The following is a 24,338-nucleotide window of genomic DNA, read 5'->3' as shown; positions in this document are numbered from 1 at the left end:
AGTGGAACTGTTAACAGTTCCCGGCAACTTATAAGCTAAAGCTCAAAAACCTGAAAAACTGAATATATCAGAACTTAATGACACTTTTTTGCGCTAATAGCTGCGAAAAAGAAATAATTTATCAAGCAAAGCAGTAATAACAATTTTGGTCAAGAAAACATCTTGCGCAATATGCTGCAAAATAAGTAAAAAATAAAAATTGTAGAAAGCTCGCCTAAAAGTTACCAAGAGCTGCTGCTCCAAAAGGTTAAAGACGTTTTCAAAAATTAATACACATGAAAAGCAAATCATTAGACATGTAAAACATAAATACAATAAAATTAAATAACAGAAAAAGTTAAAAAGTAAGCGGAAAATGGTAAATTAGCCCAATTCGACATCCAAACAGGCTTTTCAAGGGAAATTTCAATTATTTGAACGTCGAATCAAGCTAACCCCATTACGCGTTTCGCCGAAACAGACAATTGAAACTTTTTCGCTAAAAAATTTTTTGACAAAGTGTCTTGGAAATTTTAATAGTCTCAATTCTCTGTTCCAATTTCCCGACGCGTCCGCTCAGAAAGACACATTAAGGTGTTAAAATATGTAAATCAAAATCAAACTTTCTAAATCTAGTCTAAAATTAAAATCAAAACGAAAATAAATAGCGATGACCTATTAGTCCTAAAAATACAAATATATTCGGGATGGGCCTGCAAGCTTAAAGATTAACAATTTAATTTTTAAAAACTGTAGATTTTATGAAACTGTAAGAAAACCTGTAGTTAATAATCAATATAAAATAAAATTGAGAAAAGAACAACTCAGTGGGTCTTGCTAAGACCAAGATATAGTTGTAACAAAAGAAACAAAAACTGACCTTTGGCGATGTAAAGCTGTCCCTCTGGAAACATGCAGAAAAATGGCTGCTAAATTCAAGCGTCTTATTTTTGGATGACGTAGGTAGGGGGGAGCGAAGAGTTCTGGGCGTTTAGCCAATGCGAAGTGATTTTCGTTATCTGTAACTCGTCTCCTATTATCGGAGGGGGCCGGAAACCTCGGGAATCGTGTGAAGAGCTCAAAAAATGGCGCTTGGCTTGTAGAAGGATGGAAAAATTTTTTTTGAAGTGAAAATGGCAAATTCAGCTAAAACTATAAAAACTTGGCCATTAAAGCATGAGAAAAAGGAAAAAACAGTAATTTGTTAAAAACGTCGTAATTCTTCAAGCTAGCGGGCGATCAAGCTACTATGAAAAATGAAAAAAAGCCCGATTTGTTAATAAAAGCAGTAAAATTGGCCACTAAAGAAATTCAAATTTAAAAATATGTACATAATAGTATTTAAGATTAAAGTGCCAAAATTTTTTAGGAGGAAAGAGAATGAATAAACAAGAATTTTCTGTACATTTTTACAATAGATTCTCTGAATTAGTCATCCTTCTTAAACCGTCCGTAGCTTTAGGTATAAAAAATCATTATCTAACTGAAAAAATCTATAATTAGGTAAGGTTAATGCCAGCTTTGGTCAGGGAATTTTTAATTATTTTATGTGGTATTTGGTTACTTTTTAAAATAGTTACGAAGTATAGTATTTCTTCTTGTAAGTGATCCGCAGTATTGCAAATTCTTTTCATTCTAAGTAGCTGTGAATAAATTGTGTTGATTATTACTCTTTTGGAAATATTTGAATTCCAGTTAGTGAGTTTAAGTGTGGAAAAATTAAATTCTCTCCTTTTATCGTAAACTTTAATAAAACGGTAATCAATAATATGTAAATCAAGGTAGACTATATCATGCTGTTCTGTATTGGTTTTATTAAGTTTTAAGCAAGCAGGGTAGATATTAGCGTTTTCTATTTTGTTGTAGTTATTAAATGCTATGACATCATCAATATATCTATAGATGTGTTGGAAAAAGAGACTTTCTTCCGTTCTGAGTGAACGTACATAGGTTAGTTCTTTAGTGAACAGGAATAATTCACAAACTGAAGTTGAAAAATTCCCGCCCATAGGTATTCCCTGAACTTGTTTATAGATGTAATTGTCAAACTGAATAAAATGATTGAAGAGAACGCTGGTAAGGAATAGCTGCCATTTTTCGTTGCTAAGAATGGTAGAAATTTGTGGAAATAAATCTGGAAGAGCAAGTAAACTTGTAAAAATTTCTTCGAGTGGTAGAGATGTATAAAGGTTTTCAAAGTCGTAGTATTGGATATGTTCTATTTGAAGGGAATTCAGAGTTTTAATAACTTGTTCATTACTAGAGATCATCCAGTTGCAATGCAAACCTTTAAAATCATAGTTATTGATTAGTTCACGAATCATACGAAGTTTTTGCGCAAAGAGATAATCTATTTCTTTGAGATAACTTTTAGTACTATTAGCTATGAACCTGAATTTAATTGGAGACTTATGAAATTTCGGTAAGGCATAGAGATTTGCAAACCTGTTGTTATATTTCTGGGGTTGTATTTTAAGTCTTTTATGTAGTGCTTTAAATTTATTTAGAAGAATCTGAGTACTGGAAGTTATTTTTTGGTAAGTGCAAGTGTTATTTAACTCTTTATGCAGAAGGTTGTAGTAGAAGTGTTATGAAATAATACTAAAATTGTTGCTTGCTTTGTCAATCTTCGTGATGATAAAGTAATGTTGCAATTTTTGAATGAGATCCTTCAGGCGTTTTTTATTGTGTAAAGAGTTGAAATTAGGCGCCTTGAAAAGCAAACATTGAAATTCTTTTATAAGTGCAGCTTTCCATTCAAGAAAAGTTGTAGTGGGTAAATTGGATCTTGTACGAGCAATAATAATAAATTTATCTAGATCATTATTGAATTGTTTGAGGCAGACGTGTCTATTAAGACTGAAAGTAGGACGAAACTTGGTGCCAAGTTGTATAAGGTTACGTAATTCAGTATTTTCTATAATATTAAGATCTCCTGTGACTATATGTTGGTGGAAAGGATCGACATATTCTTTGTAGACAGGCATTTGGCAGTAACAAGTGCTATTATCTTTTATAACGTGGTGGTTTATAACTAGTTGACCCAAGGTTTTTTCAAATTTAAAACAGGGTTGAATCTGGACAGGTTGGTTAGGAAGCAAGTGCTGATATTTTTTGAAAATGCTAGGAATTTTGAACTTATCGTAAGAAGGGTGTTTGAACTGAATAGTACAAAAAAGTTTTTTGCGAAAGAAATTACTGTTTTTTAGTTTAAAATTGCAGAAGTCTAAAATAAGATCCTTGACTATTTTGGAGCATTGAGACGGTTGATTTACTGTTTTAATCAGATTCCATAAGGTAGTATTCTTAAACGTATGAAGAAGTTTTATGGCATTTTTAACGAAGTCTTGATGTCCAAGGTAGGAATTAAGATTATGAATAATTAATTTCAGATCTCGTGACGAAAAAAATTTTTTGTTTTTAGCATCAACTCCTCTAGTTCCTCTGTTAGTAGTAGTGCTAAAAAATCTGAATTGTCCATATATAGAAATCTCGTGCTGCCTATTAGTGGTATTACTGAGATATGCATTCAGTCCGTAAGGATAAAGTGACTTATTTTGAAGTATGTAAATCGACTCCTTAAACAGTCGAAGTTTGGTGTTAGGAACAATATCAAGCACGTTAATTTCTATGTGATCAAAATTATGTTGATAATAATGTTCAAGAATAGCTGTAAGTTGATGATCTTTGGTGCTATTATTGTTATTATTTTTAAATCTTTTAATATGAGATCTATGGTTATTAATTCTGAGGTTGAGAGGGTTTTTAGTTTGACCTATATATGCGAGAGAACATTCTTTACAGGTGATCTGGTAGATGCAATTGTATGTCTTTCAAAGTGATTGTGTTTTACTTGCAGTTGAAGGAAGCGGAGTAGCATTAGCCTTACAGGTTTTTCAAAGCTGGTTGCTTCATTTAATTATTTTTATGTTATTAATCTGAGCCAGTGATTGAAAGTAAAGAGGGAGCTAGCCTGCTTTACAGTGTTTTTTGGGAGGAAGACTAACCTATCGTGAAAGTGGAACTGTTAACAGTTCCCGGCAACTTATAAGCTAAAGCTCAAAAACCTGAAAAACTGAATATATCAGAACTTAATGACACTTTTTTGCGCTAATAGCTGCGAAAAAGAAATAATTTATCAAGCAAAGCAGTAATAACAATTTTGGTCAAGAAAACATCTTGCGCAATATGCTGCAAAATAAGTAAAAAATAAAAATTGTAGAAAGCTCGCCTAAAAGTTACCAAGAGCTGCTGCTCCAAAAGGTTAAAGACGTTTTCAAAAATTAATACACATGAAAAGCAAATCATTAGACATGTAAAACATAAATACAATAAAATTAAATAACAGAAAAAGTTAAAAAGTAAGCGGAAAATGGTAAATTAGCCCAATTCGACATCCAAACAGGCTTTTCAAGGGAAATTTCAATTATTTGAACGTCGAATCAAGCTAACCCCATTACGCGTTTCGCCGAAACAGACAATTGAAACTTTTTCGCTAAAAAATTTTTTGACAAAGTGTCTTGGAAATTTTAATAGTCTCAATTCTCTGTTCCAATTTCCCGACGCGTCCGCTCAGAAAGACACATTAAGGTGTTAAAATATGTAAATCAAAATCAAACTTTCTAAATCTAATCTAAAATTAAAATCAAAACGAAAATAAATAGCGATGAGCTATTAGTCCTAAAAATACAAATATATTCGGGCTGGGCCTGCAAGCTTAAAGATTAACAATTTAATTTTTAAAAACTGTAGATTTTATGAAACTGTAAGAAAACCTGTAGTTAATAATCAATATAAAATAAAATTGAGAAAAGAACAACTCAGTGGGTCTTGCTAGGACCAAGATATAGTTGTAACAAAAGAAACAAAAACTGACCTTTGGCGATGTAAAGCTGTCCCTCTGGAAACATGCAGAAAAATGGCTGCTAAATTCAAGCGTCTTATTTTTGGATGACGTAGGTAGGGGGGAGCGAAGAGTTGTGGGCGTTTAGCCAATGCGAAGTGATTTTCGTTATCTGTAACTCGTCTCCTATTATCGGAGGGGGCCGGAAACCTCGGGAATCGTCTGAAGAGCTCAAAAAATGGCGCTTGGCTTGTAGAAGGATGGAAAAAATTTTTTTGAAGTGACAATGGCAAATTCAGCTAAAACTATAAAAACTTGGCCATTAAAGCATGAGAAAAAGGAAAAAACAGTAATTTGTTAAAAACGTCGTAATTCTTCAAGCTAGCGGGCGATCAAGATACTATGAAAAATGAAAAAAGCCCGATTTTTTAATAAAAGCAGTAAAATTGGCCACTAAAGAAATTTAAATTTAAAAATATGTACATAATAGTATTTAAGATTAAAGTGCCAAAATTTTTTAGGAGGAAAGAGAATGAATAAACAAGAATTTTCTGTACATTTTTACAATAGATTCTCTGAATTAGTCATCCTTCTTAAACCGTCCGTAGCTTTAGGTATAAAAAATCATTATCTAACTGAAAAAATCTATAATTAGGTAAGGTTAATGCCAGCTTTGGTCAGGGAATTTTTAATTATTTTATGTGGTATTTGGTTACTTTTTAAAATAGTTACGAAGTATAGTATTTCTTCTTGTAAGTGATCCGCACTATTGCAAATTCTTTTCATTCTAAGTAGCTGTGAATAAATTGTGTTGATTATTACTCTTTTGGAAATATTTGAATTCCAGTTAGTGAGTTTAAGTGTGGAAAAATTAAATTCTCTCCTTTTATCGTAAACTTTAATAAAACGGTAATCAATAATATGTAAATCAAGGTAGACTATATCATGCTGTTCTGTATTGGTTTTATTAAGTTTTAAGCAAGCAGGGTAGATATTAGCTTTTTCTATTTTGTTGTAGTTATTAAATGCTATGACATCATCAATATATCTATAGATGTGTTGGAAAAAGAGACTTTCTTCCGTTCTGAGTGAACGTACATAGGTTAGTTCTTTAGTGAACAGGAATAATTCACAAACTGAAGTTGAAAAATTCCCGCCCATAGGTATTCCCTGAACTTGTTTATAGATGTAATTGTCAAACTGAATAAAATGATTGAAGAGAACGCTGGTAAGGAATAGCTGCCATTTTTCGTTGCTAAGAATGGTAGAAATTTGTGGAAATAAATCTGGAAGAGCAAGTAAACTTGTAAAAATTTCTTCGAGTGGTAGAGATGTATAAAGGTTTTCAAAGTCGTAGCATTGGATATGTTCTATTTGAAGGGAATTCAGAGTTTTAATAACTTGTTCATTACTAGAGATCATCCAGTTGCAATGCAAACCTTTAAAATCATAGTTATTGATTAGTTCACGAATCATACGAAGTTTTTGCGCAAAGAGATAATCTATTTCTTTGAGATAACTTTTAGTACTATTAGCTATGAACCTGAATTTAATTGGAGACTTATGAAATTTCGGTAAGGCATAGAGATTTGCAAACCTGTTGTTATATTTCTGGGGTTGTATTTTAAGTCTTTTATGTAGTGCTTTAAATTTATTTAGAAGAATCTGAGTACTGGAAGTTATTTTTTCGTAAGTGCAAGTGTTATTTAACTCTTTATGCAGAAGGTTGTAGTAGAAGTGTTATGAAATAATACTAAAATTGTTGCTTGCTTTGTCAATCTTCGTGATGATAAAGTAATGTTGCAATTTTTGAATGAGATCCTTCAGGCGTTTTTTATTGTGTAAAGAGTTGAAATTAGGCGCCTTGAAAAGCAAACATTGAAATTCTTTTATAAGTGCAGCTTTCCATTCAAGAAAAGTTGTAGTGGGTAAATTGGATCTTGTACGAGCAATAATAATAAATTTATCTAGATCATTATTGAATTGTTTGAGGCAGACGTGTCTATTAAGACTGAAAGTAGGACGAAACTTGGTGCCAAGTTGCATAAGGTTACGTAATTCAGTATTTTCTATAATATTAAGATCTCCTGTGACTATATGTTGGTGGAAAGGATCGACATATTTTTTGTAGACAGGCATTTGGCAGTAACAAGTGCTATTATCTTTTATAACGTGGTGGTTTATAACTAGTTGACCCAAGGTTTTTTCAAATTTAAAACAGGGTTGAATCTGGACAGGTTGGTTAGGAAGCAAGTGCTGATATTTTTTGAAAATGCTAGGAATTTTGAACTTATCGTAAGAAGGGTGTTTGAACTGAATAGTACAAAAAAGTTTTTTGCGAAAGAAATTACTGTTTTTTAGTTTAAAATTGCAGAAGTCTAAAATAAGATCCTTGACTATTTTGGAGCATTGAGACGGTTGATTTACTGTTTTAATCAGATTCCATAAGGTAGTATTCTTAAACGTATGAAGAAGTTTTATGGCATTTTTAACGAAGTCTTGATGTCCAAGGTAGGAATTAAGATTATGAATAATTAATTTCAGATCTTGTGACGAAAAAAATTTTTTGTTTTTAGCATCAACTCCTCTAGTTCCTCTGTTAGTAGTAGTGCTAAAAAATCTGAATTGTCCATATATAGAAATCTCGTGCTGCCTATTAGTGGTATTACTGAGATATGCATTCAGTCCGTAAGGATAAAGTGACTTATTTTGAAGTATGTAAATCGACTCCTTAAACAGTCGAAGTTTGGTGTTAGGAACAATATCAAGCACGTTAATTTCTATGTGATCAAAATTATGTTGATAATAATGTTCAAGAATAGCTGTAAGTTGATGATCTTTGGTGCTATTATTGTTATTATTTTTAAATCTTTTAATATGAGATCTATGGTTATTAATTCTGAGGTTGAGAGGGTTTTTAGTTTGACCTATATATGCGAGAGAACATTCTTTACAGGTGATCTGGTAGATGCAATTGTATGTCTTTCAAAGTGATTGTGTTTTACTTGCAGTTGAAGGAAGCGGAGTAGCATTAGCCTTACAGGTTTTTCAAAGCTGGTTGCTTCATTTAATTATTTTTATGTTATTAATCTGAGCCAGTGATTGAAAGTAAAGAGGGAGCTAGCCTGCTTTACAGTGTTTTTTGGGAGGAAGACTAACCTATCGTGAAAGTGGAACTGTTAACAGTTCCCGGCAACTTATAAGCTAAAGCTCAAAAACCTGAAAAACTGAATATATCAGAACTTAATGACACTTTTTTGCGCTAATAGCTGCGAAAAAGAAATAATTTATCAAGCAAAGCAGTAATAACAATTTTGGTCAAGAAAACATCTTGCGCAATATGCTGCAAAATAAGTAAAAAATAAAAATTGTAGAAAGCTCGCCTAAAAGTTACCAAGAGCTGCTGCTCCAAAAGGTTAAAGACGTTTTCAAAAATTAATACACATGAAAAGCAAATCATTAGACATGTAAAACATAAATACAATAAAATTAAATAACAGAAAAAGTTAAAAAGTAAGCGGAAAATGGTAAATTAGCCCAATTCGACATCCAAACAGGCTTTTCAAGGGAAATTTCAATTATTTGAACGTCGAATCAAGCTAACCCCATTACGCGTTTCGCCGAAACAGACAATTGAAACTTTTTCGCTAAAAAATTTTTTGACAAAGTGTCTTGGAAATTTTAATAGTCTCAATTCTCTGTTCCAATTTCCCGACGCGTCCGCTCAGAAAGACACATTAAGGTGTTAAAATATGTAAATCAAAATCAAACTTTCTAAATCTAATCTAAAATTAAAATCAAAACGAAAATAAATAGCGATGAGCTATTAGTCCTAAAAATACAAATATATTCGGGCTGGGCCTGCAAGCTTAAAGATTAACAATTTAATTTTTAAAAACTGTAGATTTTATGAAACTGTAAGAAAACCTGTAGTTAATAATCAATATAAAATAAAATTGAGAAAAGAACAACTCAGTGGGTCTTGCTAGGACCAAGATATAGTTGTAACAAAAGAAACAAAAACTGACCTTTGGCGATGTAAAGCTGTCCCTCTGGAAACATGCAGAAAAATGGCTGCTAAATTCAAGCGTCTTATTTTTGGATGACGTAGGTAGGGGGGAGCGAAGAGTTGTGGGCGTTTAGCCAATGCGAAGTGATTTTCGTTATCTGTAACTCGTCTCCTATTATCGGAGGGGGCCGGAAACCTCGGGAATCGTCTGAAGAGCTCAAAAAATGGCGCTTGGCTTGTAGAAGGATGGAAAAATTTTTTTTGAAGTGACAATGGCAAATTCAGCTAAAACTATAAAAACTTGGCCATTAAAGCATGAGAAAAAGGAAAAAACAGTAATTTGTTAAAAACGTCGTAATTCTTCAAGCTAGCGGGCGATCAAGATACTATGAAAAATGAAAAAAGCCCGATTTGTTAATAAAAGCAGTAAAATTGGCCACTAAAGAAATTTAAATTTAAAAATATGTACATAATAGTATTTAAGATTAAAGTGCCAAAATTTTTTAGGAGGAAAGAGAATGAATAAACAAGAATTTTCTGTACATTTTTACAATAGATTCTCTGAATTAGTCATCCTTCTTAAACCGTCCGTAGCTTTAGGTATAAAAAATCATTATCTAACTGAAAAAATCTATAATTAGGTAAGGTTAATGCCAGCTTTGGTCAGGGAATTTTTAATTATTTTATGTGGTATTTGGTTACTTTTTAAAATAGTTACGAAGTATAGTATTTCTTCTTGTAAGTGATCCGCAGTATTGCAAATTCTTTTCATTCTAAGTAGCTGTGAATAAATTGTGTTGATTATTACTCTTTTGGAAATATTTGAATTCCAGTTAGTGAGTTTAAGTGTGGAAAAATTAAATTCTCTCCTTTTATCGTAAACTTTAATAAAACGGTAATCAATAATATGTAAATCAAGGTAGACTATATCATGCTGTTCTGTATTGGTTTTATTAAGTTTTAAGCAAGCAGGGTAGATATTAGCGTTTTCTATTTTGTTGTAGTTATTAAATGCTATGACATCATCAATATATCTATAGATGTGTTGGAAAAAGAGACTTTCTTCCGTTCTGAGTGAACGTACATAGGTTAGTTCTTTAGTGAACAGGAATAATTCACAAACTGAAGTTGAAAAATTCCCGCCCATAGGTATTCCCTGAACTTGTTTATAGATGTAATTGTCAAACTGAATAAAATGATTGAAGAGAACGCTGGTAAGGAATAGCTGCCATTTTTCGTTGCTAAGAATGGTAGAAATTTGTGGAAATAAATCTGGAAGAGCAAGTAAACTTGTAAAAATTTCTTCGAGTGGTAGAGATGTATAAAGGTTTTCAAAGTCGTAGCATTGGATATGTTCTATTTGAAGGGAATTCAGAGTTTTAATAACTTGTTCATTACTAGAGATCATCCAGTTGCAATGCAAACCTTTAAAATCATAGTTATTGATTAGTTCACGAATCATACGAAGTTTTTGCGCAAAGAGATAATCTATTTCTTTGAGATAACTTTTAGTACTATTAGCTATGAACCTGAATTTAATTGGAGACTTATGAAATTTCGGTAAGGCATAGAGATTTGCAAACCTGTTGTTATATTTCTGGGGTTGTATTTTAAGTCTTTTATGTAGTGCTTTAAATTTATTTAGAAGAATCTGAGTACTGGAAGTTATTTTTTCGTAAGTGCAAGTGTTATTTAACTCTTTATGCAGAAGGTTGTAGTAGAAGTGTTATGAAATAATACTAAAATTGTTGCTTGCTTTGTCAATCTTCGTGATGATAAAGTAATGTTGCAATTTTTGAATGAGATCCTTCAGGCGTTTTTTATTGTGTAAAGAGTTGAAATTAGGCGCCTTGAAAAGCAAACATTGAAATTCTTTTATAAGTGCAGCTTTCCATTCAAGAAAAGTTGTAGTGGGTAAATTGGATCTTGTACGAGCAATAATAATAAATTTATCTAGATCATTATTGAATTGTTTGAGGCAGACGTGTCTATTAAGACTGAAAGTAGGACGAAACTTGTTGCCAAGTTGCATAAGGTTACGTAATTCAGTATTTTCTATAATATTAAGATCTCCTGTGACTATATGTTGGTGGAAAGGATCGACATATTTTTTGTAGACAGGCATTTGGCAGTAACAAGTGCTATTATCTTTTATAACGTGGTGGTTTATAACTAGTTGACCCAAGGTTTTTTCAAATTTAAAACAGGGTTGAATCTGGACAGGTTGGTTAGGAAGCAAGTGCTGATATTTTTTGAAAATGCTAGGAATTTTGAACTTATCGTAAGAAGGGTGTTTGAACTGAATAGTACAAAAAAGTTTTTTGCGAAAGAAATTACTGTTTTTTAGTTTAAAATTGCAGAAGTCTAAAATAAGATCCTTGACTATTTTGGAGCATTGAGACGGTTGATTTACTGTTTTAATCAGATTCCATAAGGTAGTATTCTTAAACGTATGAAGAAGTTTTATGGCATTTTTAACGAAGTCTTGATGTCCAAGGTAGGAATTAAGATTATGAATAATTAATTTCAGATCTTGTGACGAAAAAAATTTTTTGTTTTTAGCATCAACTCCTCTAGTTCCTCTGTTAGTAGTAGTGCTAAAAAATCTGAATTGTCCATATATAGAAATCTCGTGCTGCCTATTAGTGGTATTACTGAGATATGCATTCAGTCCGTAAGGATAAAGTGACTTATTTTGAAGTATGTAAATCGACTCCTTAAACAGTCGAAGTTTGGTGTTAGGAACAATATCAAGCACGTTAATTTCTATGTGATCAAAATTATGTTGATAATAATGTTCAAGAATAGCTGTAAGTTGATGATCTTTGGTGCTATTATTGTTATTATTTTTAAATCTTTTAATATGAGATCTATGGTTATTAATTCTGAGGTTGAGAGGGTTTTTAGTTTGACCTATATATGCGAGAGAACATTCTTTACAGGTGATCTGGTAGATGCAATTGTATGTCTTTCAAAGTGATTGTGTTTTACTTGCAGTTGAAGGAAGCGGAGTAGCATTAGCCTTACAGGTTTTTCAAAGCTGGTTGCTTCATTTAATTATTTTTATGTTATTAATCTGAGCCAGTGATTGAAAGTAAAGAGGGAGCTAGCCTGCTTTACAGTGTTTTTTGGGAGGAAGACTAAACTATCGTGAAAGTGGAATTGTTAACAGTTCCCGGCAACTTATAAGCTAAAGCTCAAAAACCTGAAAAACTGAATATATCAGAACTTAATGACACTTTTTTGCGCTAATAGCTGCGAAAAAGAAATAATTTATCAAGCAAAGCAGTAATAACAATTTTGGTCAAGAAAACATCTTGCGCAATATGCTGCAAAATAAGTAAAAAATAAAAATTGTAGAAAGCTCGCCTAAAAGTTACCAAGAGCTGCTGCTCCAAAAGGTTAAAGACGTTTTCAAAAATTAATACACATGAAAAGCAAATCATTAGACATGTAAAACATAAATACAATAAAATTAAATAACAGAAAAAGTTAAAAAGTAAGCGGAAAATGGTAAATTAGCCCAATTCGACATCCAAACAGGCTTTTCAAGGGAAATTTCAATTATTTGAACGTCGAATCAAGCTAACCCCATTACGCGTTTCGCCGAAACAGACAATTGAAACTTTTTCGCTAAAAAATTTTTTGACAAAGTGTCTTGGAAATTTTAATAGTCTCAATTCTCTGTTCCAATTTCCCGACGCGTCCGCTCAGAAAGACACATTAAGGTGTTAAAATATGTAAATCAAAATCAAACTTTCTAAATCTAATCTAAAATTAAAATCAAAACGAAAATAAATAGCGATGAGCTATTAGTCCTAAAAATACAAATATATTCGGGCTGGGCCTGCAAGCTTAAAGATTAACAATTTAATTTTTAAAAACTGTAGATTTTATGAAACTGTAAGAAAACCTGTAGTTAATAATCAATATAAAATAAAATTGAGAAAAGAACAACTCAGTGGGTCTTGCTAGGACCAAGATATAGTTGTAACAAAAGAAACAAAAACTGACCTTTGGCGATGTAAAGCTGTCCCTCTGGAAACATGCAGAAAAATGGCTGCTAAATTCAAGCGTCTTATTTTTGGATGACGTAGGTAGGGGGGAGCGAAGAGTTGTGGGCGTTTAGCCAATGCGAAGTGATTTTCGTTATCTGTAACTCGTCTCCTATTATCGGAGGGGGCCGGAAACCTCGGGAATCGTCTGAAGAGCTCAAAAAATGGCGCTTGGATTGTAGAAGGATGGAAAAATTTTTTTTGAAGTGACAATGGCAAATTCAGCTAAAACTATAAAAACTTGGCCATTAAAGCATGAGAAAAAGGAAAAAACAGTAATTTGTTAAAAACGTCGTAATTCTTCAAGCTAGCGGGCGATCAAGATACTATGAAAAATGAAAAAAGCCCGATTTGTTAATAAAAGCAGTAAAATTGGCCACTAAAGAAATTTAAATTTAAAAATATGTACATAATAGTATTTAAGATTAAAGTGCCAAAATTTTTTAGGAGGAAAGAGAATGAATAAACAAGAATTTTCTGTACATTTTTACAATAGATTCTCTGAATTAGTCATCCTTCTTAAACCGTCCGTAGCTTTAGGTATAAAAAATCATTATCTAACTGAAAAAATCTATAATTAGGTAAGGTTAATGCCAGCTTTGGTCAGGGAATTTTTAATTATTTTATGTGGTATTTGGTTACTTTTTAAAATAGTTACGAAGTATAGTATTTCTTCTTGTAAGTGATCCGCAGTATTGCAAATTCTTTTCATTCTAAGTAGCTGTGAATAAATTGTGTTGATTATTACTCTTTTGGAAATATTTGAATTCCAGTTAGTGAGTTTAAGTGTGGAAAAATTAAATTCTCTCCTTTTATCGTAAACTTTAATAAAACGGTAATCAATAATATGTAAATCAAGGTAGACTATATCATGCTGTTCTGTATTGGTTTTATTAAGTTTTAAGCAAGCAGGGTAGATATTAGCGTTTTCTTTTTTGTTGTAGTTATTAAATGCTATGACATTATCAATATATCTATAGATGTGTTGGAAAAAGAGACTTTCTTCCGTTCTGAGTGAACGTACATAGGTTAGTTCTTTAGTGAACAGGAATAATTCACAAACTGAAGTTGAAAAATTCCCGCCCATAGGTATTCCCTGAACTTGTTTATAGATGTAATTGTCAAACTGAATAAAATGATTGAAGAGAACGCTGGTAAGGAATAGCTGCCATTTTTCGTTGCTAAGAATGGTAGAAATTTGTGGAAATAAATCTGGAAGAGCAAGTAAACTTGTAAAAATTTCTTCGAGTGGTAGAGATGTATAAAGGTTTTCAAAGTCGTAGCATTGGATATGTTCTATTTGAAGGGAATTCAGAGTTTTAATAACTTGTTCATTACTAGAGATCATCCAGTTGCAATGCAAACCTTTAAAATCATAGTTATTGATTAGTTCACGAATCATACGAAGTTTTTGCGCAAAGAGATAATCTATTTCTTTGAGATAACTTTTAGTACTATTAGCTATGAACCTGAATTTAATTGGAGACTTATGAAATTTCGGTAAGGCATAGAGATTTGCAAACCTGTTGTTATATTTCTGGGGTTGTATTTTAAGTCTTTTATGTAGTGCTTTAAATTTATTTAGAAGAATCTGAGTACTGGAAGTTATTTTTTGGTAAGTGCAAGTGTTATTTAACTCTTTATGCAGAAGGTTGTAGTAGAAGTGTTATGAAATAATACTAAAATTGTTGCTTGCTTTGTCAATCTTCGTGATGATAAAGTAATGTTGCAATTTTTGAATGAGATCCTTCAGGCGTTTTTTATTGTGTAAAGAGTTGAAATTAGGCGCCTTGAAAAGCAAACATTGAAATTCTTTTATAAGTGCAGCTTTCCATTCAAGAAAAGTTGTAGTGGGTAAATTGGATCTTGTACGAGCAATAATAATAAATTTATCTAGATCATTATTGAATTGTTTGAGGCAGACGTGTCTATTAAGACTGAAAGTAGGACGAAACTTGTTGCCAAGTTGCATAAGGTTACGTAATTCAGTATTTTCTATAATATTAAGATCTCCTGTGACTATATGTTGGTGGAAAGGATCGACATATTTTTTGTAGACAGGCATTTGGCAGTAACAAGTGCTATTATCTTTTATAACGTGGTGGTTTATAACTAGTTGACCCAAGGTTTTTTCAAATTTAAAACAGGGTTGAATCTGGACAGGTTGGTTAGGAAGCAAGTGCTGATATTTTTTGAAAATGCTAGGAATTTTGAACTTATCGTAAGAAGGGTGTTTGAACTGAATAGTACAAAAAAGTTTTTTGCGAAAGAAATTACTGTTTTTTAGTTTAAAATTGCAGAAGTCTAAAATAAGATCCTTGACTATTTTGGAGCATTGAGACGGTTGATTTACTGTTTTAATCAGATTCCATAAGGTAGTATTCTTAAACGTATGAAGAAGTTTTATGGCATTTTTAACGAAGTCTTGATGTCCAAGGTAGGAATTAAGATTATGAATAATTAATTTCAGATCTTGTGACGAAAAAAATTTTTTGTTTTTAGCATCAACTCCTCTAGTTCCTCTGTTAGTAGTAGTGCTAAAAAATCTGAATTGTCCATATATAGAAATCTCGTGCTGCCTATTAGTGGTATTACTGAGATATGCATTCAGTCCGTAAGGATAAAGTGACTTATTTTGAAGTATGTAAATCGACTCCTTAAACAGTCGAAGTTTGGTGTTAGGAACAATATCAAGCACGTTAATTTCTATGTGATCAAAATTATGTTGATAATAATGTTCAAGAATAGCTGTAAGTTGATGATCTTTCGTGCTATTATTGTTATTATTTTTAAATCTTTTAATATGAGATCTATGGTTATTAATTCTGAGGTTGAGAGGGTTTTTAGTTTGACCTATATATGCGAGAGAACATTCTTTACAGGTGATCTGGTAGATGCAATTGTATGTCTTTCAAAGTGATTGTGTTTTACTTGCAGTTGAAGGAAGCGGAGTAGCATTAGCCTTACAGGTTTTTCAAAGCTGGTTGCTTCATTTAATTATTTTTATGTTATTAATCTGAGCCAGTGATTGAAAGTAAAGAGGGAGCTAGCCTGCTTTACAGTGTTTTTTGGGAGGAAGACTAACCTATCGTGAAAGTGGAACTGTTAACAGTTCCCGGCAACTTATAAGCTAAAGCTCAAAAACCTGAAAAACTGAATATATCAGAACTTAATGACACTTTTTTGCGCTAATAGCTGCGAAAAAGAAATAATTTATCAAGCAAAGCAGTAATAACAATTTTGGTCAAGAAAACATCTTGCGCAATATGCTGCAAAATAAGTAAAAAATAAAAATTGTAGAAAGCTCGCCTAAAAGTTACCAAGAGCTGCTGCTCCAAAAGGTTAAAGACGTTTTCAAAAATTAATACACATGAAAAGCAAATCATTAGACATGTAAAACATAAATACAATAAAATTAAATAACAGAAAAAGTTAAAAAGTAAGCGGAAAATGGTAAATTAGCCCAATTCGACATCCAAACAGGCTTTTCAAGGGAAATTTCAATTATTTGAACGTCGAATCAAGCTAACCCCATTACGCGTTTCGCCGAAACAGACAATTGAAACTTTTTCGCTAAAAAATTTTTTGACAAAGTGTCTTGGAAATTTTAATAGTCTCAATTCTCTGTTCCAATTTCCCGACGCGTCCGCTCAGAAAGACACATTAAGGTGTTAAAATATGTAAATCAAAATCAAACTTTCTAAATCTAATCTAAAATTAAAATCAAAACGAAAATAAATAGCGATGAGCTATTAGTCCTAAAAATACAAATATATTCGGGCTGGGCCTGCAAGCTTAAAGATTAACAATTTAATTTTTAAAAACTGTAGATTTTATGAAACTGTAAGAAAACCTGTAGTTAATAATCAATATAAAATAAAATTGAGAAAAGAACAACTCAGTGGGTCTTGCTAGGACCAAGATATAGTTGTAACAAAAGAAACAAAAACTGACCTTTGGCGATGTAAAGCTGTCCCTCTGGAAACATGCAGAAAAATGGCTGCTAAATTCAAGCGTCTTATTTTTGGATGACGTAGGTAGGGGGGAGCGAAGAGTTGTGGGCGTTTAGCCAATGCGAAGTGATTTTCGTTATCTGTAACTCGTCTCCTATTATCGGAGGGGGCCGGAAACCTCGGGAATCGTCTGAAGAGCTCAAAAAATGGCGCTTGGCTTGTAGAAGGATGGAAAAAATTTTTTTGAAGTGACAATGGCAAATTCAGCTAAAACTATAAAAACTTGGCCATTAAAGCATGAGAAAAAGGAAAAAACAGTAATTTGTTAAAAACGTCGTAATTCTTCAAGCTAGCGGGCGATCAAGATACTATGAAAAATGAAAAAAGCCCGATTTTTTAATAAAAGCAGTAAAATTGGCCACTAAAGAAATTTAAATTTAAAAATATGTACATAATAGTATTTAAGATTAAAGTGCCAAAATTTTTTAGGAGGAAAGAGAATGAATAAACAAGAATTTTCTGTACATTTTTACAATAGATTCTCTGAATTAGTCATCCTTCTTAAACCGTCCGTAGCTTTAGGTATAAAAAATCATTATCTAACTGAAAAAATCTATAATTAGGTAAGGTTAATGCCAGCTTTGGTCAGGGAATTTTTAATTATTTTATGTGGTATTTGGTTACTTTTTAAAATAGTTACGAAGTATAGTATTTCTTCTTGTAAGTGATCCGCAGTATTGCAAATTCTTTTCATTCTAAGTAGCTGTGAATAAATTGTGTTGATTATTACTCTTTTGGAAATATTTGAATTCCAGTTAGTGAGTTTAAGTGTGGAAAAATTAAATTCTCTCCTTTTATCGTAAACTTTAATAAAACGGTAATCAATAATATGTAAATCAAGGTAGACTATATCATGCTGTTCTGTATTGGTTTTATTAAGTTTTAAGCAAGCAGGGTAGATATTAGCGTTTTCTATTTTGTTGTAGTTATTAAATGCTATGACATCATCAATATATCTATAGATGTGTTGGAAAAAGAGACTTTCTTCCGTTCTGAGTGAACGTACATAGGTTAGTTCTTTAGTGAACAGGAATAATTCACAAACTGAAGTTGAAAAATTCCCGCCCATAGGTATTCCCTGAACTTGTTTATAGATGTAATTGTCAAACTGAATAAAATGATTGAAGAGAACGCTGGTAAGGAATAGCTGCCATTTTTCGTTGCTAAGAATGGTAGAAATTTGTGGAAATAAATCTGGAAGAGCAAGTAAACTTGTAAAAATTTCTTCGAGTGGTAGAGATGTATAAAGGTTTTCAAAGTCGTAGCATTGGATATGTTCTATTTGAAGGGAATTCAGAGTTTTAATAACTTGTTCATTACTAGAGATCATCCAGTTGCAATGCAAACCTTTAAAATCATAGTTATTGATTAGTTCACGAATCATACGAAGTTTTTGCGCAAAGAGATAATCTATTTCTTTGAGATAACTTTTAGTACTATTAGCTATGAACCTGAATTTAATTGGAGACTTATGAAATTTCGGTAAGGCATAGAGATTTGCAAACCTGTTGTTATATTTCTGGGGTTGTATTTTAAGTCTTTTATGTAGTGCTTTAAATTTATTTAGAAGAATCTGAGTACTGGAAGTTATTTTTTGGTAAGTGCAAGTGTTATTTAACTCTTTATGCAGAAGGTTGTAGTAGAAGTGTTATGAAATAATACTAAAATTGTTGCTTGCTTTGTCAATCTTCGTGACGATAAAGTAATGTTGCAATTTTTGAATGAGATCCTTCAGGCGTTTTTTATTGTGTAAAGAGTTGAAATTAGGCGCCTTGAAAAGCAAACATTGAAATTCTTTTATAAGTGCAGCTTTCCATTCAAGAAAAGTTGTAGTGGGTAAATTGGATCTTGTACGAGCAATAATAATAAATTTATCTAGATCATTATTGAATTGTTTGAGGCAGACGTGTCTATTAAGACTGAAAGTAGGACGAAACTTGTTGCCAAGTTGCATAAGGTTACGTAATTCAGTATTTTCTATAATATTAAGATCTCCTGTGACTATATGTTGGTGGAAAGGATCGACATATTTTTAGTAGACAGGCATTTGGCAGTAACAAGTGCTATTATCTTTTATAACGTGGTGGTTTATAACTAGTTGACCCAAGGTTTTTTCAAATTTAAAACAGGGTTGAATCTGGACAGGTTGGTTAGGAAGCAAGTGCTGATATTTTTTGAAAATGCTAGGAATTTTGAACTTATCGTAAGAAGGGTGTTTGAACTGAATAGTACAAAAAAGTTTTTTGCGAAAGAAATTACTGTTTTTTAGTTTAAAATTGCAGAAGTCTAAAATAAGATCCTTGACTATTTTGGAGCATTGAGACGGTTGATTTACTGTTTTAATCAGATTCCATAAGGTAGTATTCTTAAACGTATGAAGAAGTTTTATGGCATTTTTAACGAAGTCTTGATGTCCAAGGTAGGAATTAAGATTATGAATAATTAATTTCAGATCTTGTGACGAAAAAAATTTTTTGTTTTTAGCATCAACTCCTCTAGTTCCTCTGTTAGTAGTAGTGCTAAAAAATCTGAATTGTCCATATATAGAAATCTCGTGCTGCCTATTAGTGGTATTACTGAGATATGCATTCAGTCCGTAAGGATAAAGTGACTTATTTTGAAGTATGTAAATCGACTCCTTAAACAGTCGAAGTTTGGTGTTAGGAACAATATCAAGCACGTTAATTTCTATGTGATCAAAATTATGTTGATAATAATGTTCAAGAATAGCTGTAAGTTGATGATCTTTCGTGCTATTATTGTTATTATTTTTAAATCTTTTAATATGAGATCTATGGTTATTAATTCTGAGGTTGAGAGGGTTTTTAGTTTGACCTATATATGCGAGAGAACATTCTTTACAGGTGATCTGGTAGATGCAATTGTATGTCTTTCAAAGTGATTGTGTTTTACTTGCAGTTGAAGGAAGCGGAGTAGCATTAGCCTTACAGGTTTTTCAAAGCTGGTTGCTTCATTTAATTATTTTTATGTTATTAATCTGAGCCAGTGATTGAAAGTAAAGAGGGAGCTAGCCTGCTTTACAGTGTTTTTTGGGAGGAAGACTAACCTATCGTGAAAGTGGAACTGTTAACAGTTCCCGGCAACTTATAAGCTAAAGCTCAAAAACCTGAAAAACTGAATATATCAGAACTTAATGACACTTTTTTGCGCTAATAGCTGCGAAAAAGAAATAATTTATCAAGCAAAGCAGTAATAACAATTTTGGTCAACAAAACATCTTGCGCAATATGCTGCAAAATAAGTAAAAAATAAAAATTGTAGAAAGCTCGCCTAAAAGTTACCAAGAGCTGCTGCTCCAAAAGGTTAAAGACGTTTTCAAAAATTAATACACATGAAAAGCAAATCATTAGACATGTAAAACATAAATACAATAAAATTAAATAACAGAAAAAGTTAAAAAGTAAGCGGAAAATGGTAAATTAGCCCAATTCGACATCCAAACAGGCTTTTCAAGGGAAATTTCAATTATTTGAACGTCGAATCAAGCTAACCCCATTACGCGTTTCGCCGAAACAGACAATTGAAACTTTTTCGCTAAAAAATTTTTTGACAAAGTGTCTTGGAAATTTTAATAGTCTCAATTCTCTGTTCCAATTTCCCGACGCGTCCGCTCAGAAAGACACATTAAGGTGTTAAAATATGTAAATCAAAATCAAACTTTCTAAATCTAATCTAAAATTAAAATCAAAACGAAAATAAATAGCGATGAGCTATTAGTCCTAAAAATACAAATATATTCGGGCTGGGCCTGCAAGCTTAAAGATTAACAATTTAATTTTTAAAAACTGTAGATTTTATGAAACTGTAAGAAAACCTGTAGTTAATAATCAATATAAAATAAAATTGAGAAAAGAACAACTCAGTGGGTCTTGCTAGGACCAAGATATAGTTGTAACAAAAGAAACAAAAACTGACCTTTGGCGATGTAAAGCTGTCCCTCTGGAAACATGCAGAAAAATGGCTGCTAAATTCAAGCGTCTTATTTTTGGATGACGTAGGTAGGGGGGAGCGAAGAGTTGTGGGCGTTTAGCCAATGCGAAGTGATTTTCGTTATCTGTAACTCGTCTCCTATTATCGGAGGGGGCCGGAAACCTCGGGAATCGTCTGAAGAGCTCAAAAAATGGCGCTTGGCTTGTAGAAGGATGGAAAAAATTTTTTTGAAGTGACAATGGCAAATTCAGCTAAAACTATAAAAACTTGGCCATTAAAGCATGAGAAAAAGGAAAAAACAGTAATTTGTTAAAAACGTCGTAATTCTTCAAGCTAGCGGGCGATCAAGATACTATGAAAAATGAAAAAAGCCCGATTTTTTAATAAAAGCAGTAAAATTGGCCACTAAAGAAATTTAAATTTAAAAATATGTACATAATAGTATTTAAGATTAAAGTGCCAAAATTTTTTAGGAGGAAAGAGAATGAATAAACAAGAATTTTCTGTACATTTTTACAATAGATTCTCTGAATTAGTCATCCTTCTTAAACCGTCCGTAGCTTTAGGTATAAAAAATCATTATCTAACTGAAAAAATCTATAATTAGGTAAGGTTAATGCCAGCTTTGGTCAGGGAATTTTTAATTATTTTATGTGGTATTTGGTTACTTTTTAAAATAGTTACGAAGTATAGTATTTCTTCTTGTAAGTGATCCGCAGTATTGCAAATTCTTTTCATTCTAAGTAGCTGTGAATAAATTGTGTTGATTATTACTCTTTTGGAAATATTTGAATTCCAGTTAGTGAGTTTAAGTGTGGAAAAATTAAATTCTCTCCTTTTATCGTAAACTTTAATAAAACGGTAATCAATAATATGTAAATCAAGGTAGACTATATCATGCTGTTCTGTATTGGTTTTATTAAGTTTTAAGCAAGCAGGGTAGATATTAGCTTTTTCTATTTTGTTGTAGTTATTAAATGCTATGACATCATCAATATATCTATAGATGTGTTGGAAAAAGAGACTTTCTTCCGTTCTGAGTGAACGTACATAGGTTAGTTCTTTAGTGAACAGGAATAATTCACAAACTGAAGTTGAAAAATTCCCGCCCATAGGTATTCCCTGAACTTGTTTATAGATGTAATTGTCAAACTGAATAAAATGATTGAAGAGAACGCTGGTAAGGAATAGCTGCCATTTTTCGTTGCTAAGAATGGTAGAAATTTGTGGAAATAAATCTGGAAGAGCAAGTAAACTTGTAAAAATTTCTTCGAGTGGTAGAGATGTATAAAGGTTTTCAAAGTCGTAGCATTGGATATGTTCTATTTGAAGGGAATTCAGAGTTTTAATAACTTGTTCATTACTAGAGATCATCCAGTTGCAATGCAAACCTTTAAAATCATAGTTATTGATTAGTTCACGAATCATACGAAGTTTTTGCGCAAAGAGATAATCTATTTCTTTGAGATAACTTTTAGTACTATTAGCTATGAACCTGAATTTAATTGGAGACTTATGAAATTTTGGTAAGGCATAGAGATTTGCAAACCTGTTGTTATATTTCTGGGGTTGTATTTTAAGTCTTTTATGTAGTGCTTTAAATTTATTTAGAAGAATCTGAGTACTGGAAGTTATTTTTTCGTAAGTGCAAGTGTTATTTAACTCTTTATGCAGAAGGTTGTAGTAGAAGTGTTATGAAATAATACTAAAATTGTTGCTTGCTTTGTCAATCTTCGTGATGATAAAGTAATGTTGCAATTTTTGAATGAGATCCTTCAGGCGTTTTTTATTGTGTAAAGAGTTGAAATTAGGCGCCTTGAAAAGCAAACATTGAAATTCTTTTATAAGTGCAGCTTTCCATTCAAGAAAAGTTGTAGTGGGTAAATTGGATCTTGTACGAGCAATAATAATAAATTTATCTAGATCATTATTGAATTGTTTGAGGCAGACGTGTCTATTAAGACTGAAAGTAGGACGAAACTTGGTGCCAAGTTGCATAAGGTTACGTAATTCAGTATTTTCTATAATATTAAGATCTCCTGTGACTATATGTTGGTGGAAAGGATCGACATATTTTTTGTAGACAGGCATTTGGCAGTAACAAGTGCTATTATCTTTTATAACGTGGTGGTTTATAACTAGTTGACCCAAGGTTTTTTCAAATTTAAAACAGGGTTGAATCTGGACAGGTTGGTTAGGAAGCAAGTGCTGATATTTTTTGAAAATGCTAGGAATTTTGAACTTATCGTAAGAAGGGTGTTTGAACTGAATAGTACAAAAAAGTTTTTTGCGAAAGAAATTACTGTTTTTTAGTTTAAAATTGCAGAAGTCTAAAATAAGATCCTTGACTATTTTGGAGCATTGAGACGGTTGATTTACTGTTTTAATCAGATTCCATAAGGTAGTATTCTTAAACGTATGAAGAAGTTTTATGGCATTTTTAACGAAGTCTTGATGTCCAAGGTAGGAATTAAGATTATGAATAATTAATTTCAGATCTTGTGACGAAAAAAATTTTTTGTTTTTAGCATCAACTCCTCTAGTTCCTCTGTTAGTAGTAGTGCTAAAAAATCTGAATTGTCCATATATAGAAATCTCGTGCTGCCTATTAGTGGTATTACTGAGATATGCATTCAGTCCGTAAGGATAAAGTGACTTATTTTGAAGTATGTAAATCGACTCCTTAAACAGTCGAAGTTTGGTGTTAGGAACAATATCAAGCACGTTAATTTCTATGTGATCAAAATTATGTTGATAATAATGTTCAAGAATAGCTGTAAGTTGATGATCTTTGGTGCTATTATTGTTATTATTTTTAAATCTTTTAATATGAGATCTATGGTTATTAATTCTGAGGTTGAGAGGGTTTTTAGTTTGACCTATATATGCGAGAGAACATTCTTTACAGGTGATCTGGTAGATGCAATTGTATGTCTTTCAAAGTGATTGTGTTTTACTTGCAGTTGAAGGAAGCGGAGTAGCATTAGCCTTACAGGTTTTTCAAAGCTGGTTGCTTCATTTAATTATTTTTATGTTATTAATCTGAGCCAGTGATTGAAAGTAAAGAGGGAGCTAGCCTGCTTTACAGTGTTTTTTGGGAGGAAGACTAACCTATCGTGAAAGTGGAACTGTTAACAGTTCCCGGCAACTTATAAGCTAAAGCTCAAAAACCTGAAAAACTGAATATATCAGAACTTAATGACACTTTTTTGCGCTAATAGCTGCGAAAAAGAAATAATTTATCAAGCAAAGCAGTAATAACAATTTTGGTCAAGAAAACATCTTGCGCAATATGCTGCAAAATAAGTAAAAAATAAAAATTGTAGAAAGCTCGCCTAAAAGTTACCAAGAGCTGCTGCTCCAAAAGGTTAAAGACGTTTTCAAAAATTAATACACATGAAAAGCAAATCATTAGACATGTAAAACATAAATACAATAAAATTAAATAACAGAAAAAGTTAAAAAGTAAGCGGAAAATGGTAAATTAG

The sequence above is a fragment of the Stegodyphus dumicola genome, chromosome 3 (genome assembly GCF_044657685.1).
Source record: "Stegodyphus dumicola isolate Sdum_Otavi_A_Nest chromosome 3, ASM4465768v1".
In the NCBI taxonomy this organism is placed as follows: Eukaryota; Metazoa; Arthropoda; class Arachnida; order Araneae; family Eresidae; genus Stegodyphus; species Stegodyphus dumicola.
This window is presented reverse-complemented; position numbering follows the sequence as displayed.